Source organism: Corella eumyota, chromosome 7, assembly GCF_963082875.1.
Source record: "Corella eumyota chromosome 7, kaCorEumy4.1, whole genome shotgun sequence".
Lineage (NCBI taxonomy): Eukaryota > Metazoa > Chordata > Ascidiacea > Phlebobranchia > Corellidae > Corella > Corella eumyota.
The window spans coordinates 6,795,682-6,796,759 of record NC_137496.1 but is presented as its reverse complement, the minus strand read 5'-3'; the positions used below and the strand labels follow the sequence as shown (position 1 = coordinate 6,796,759).

The window sequence follows — 1,078 nt, the reverse complement described above, 5'->3', positions numbered from 1 at the left end:
CGATTTTGCAATAAAATTTAAAATAATTTTACCTAAAAGTTATTTTAAATTACGTAATACAAAAAATGTTACACAATTTATCTAATTTTGGTAATTTAAATAATTATATGTAAAAAAATTTGCATAATTAAGTCTACGTGGTGTATATTGGTAATTTCTTCTAATAAAACAAGAGCAAATTGTTTTTATGGCAATATAAGTAAAATTACACACAACATCGTCTAACATTTTTCAACTTAATCAAGAATTAACACATATTTTAAAAACAACAACGCCCGATAAGGGATTTGAACCCTTGACCGTTGGATTAAAAGTCCAACGCTCTACCGACTGAGCTAACCGGGCACGTTTTCTATTACTGTGTGTTTTGCAACTTGGATTATAGTTACTGATTGTAAACGTTTTTTTGGCAACAATTAAATATAAATGCACTTCATATTTTATTTCTATTTTAATTATTTAAAAATAATTAAACACAAACATTTGTTATATTTTTGTTATTGTTTTAAGTAACCCTCTCGCTTATATTTACAAACTGTTAAATCGACAGACTTCGGTTTGTAAATGAGATAGTTACTTTTATGAGGCAATTACGCAAAGATAATTTGTAATTAGAATTACTATAATAATTACTACATCAACAATACGCTGAAGTAAGTGACGATGGTACTTTGTCCGATTAATTGTTTTACTTCATAAATTTAAAAGGCGTAAGTTAACGTTTAAACAATTAGTTATAATCAAAAACAGAATATTAATCAAATTACTTTGTTTATTCATGTTGAATAATTCGAATTCCAATGCATAAATTAATTTGGGAATTATTCGGTTGTTATGTGTTTGGTTAGTGATTAAAAAATATTATGAGTAGCGAGTTTCAAAGGATTTTTTAAACTACCATACTTAAAAATTTTATCTAAACTTTAAATTAGTTAACATATTTGATACTTTTCAATTTAGTTAATTTTTATAATTTGATTACCCACGTATCAGTTAGTTTGTGTATTTATGTTTGTAGCGTGAACATTGGCAACTTTCACATTACAAACTAACTTGGACAAATTTTATGACAACATAG

At 25.7% G+C, this 1,078-nt stretch overlaps 1 non-coding gene across 1 annotated transcript; it reads right to left on the bottom strand.

The window, feature by feature from the left end:
• Window positions 1-272: 272 nt before the first annotated feature.
• On the bottom strand, window positions 273-345 carry Trnak-uuu (transfer RNA lysine (anticodon UUU)). Its single transcript has one exon. It is a non-coding gene; the product is annotated as a tRNA-Lys (tRNA).
• Window positions 346-1,078: the final 733 nt, after the last annotated feature.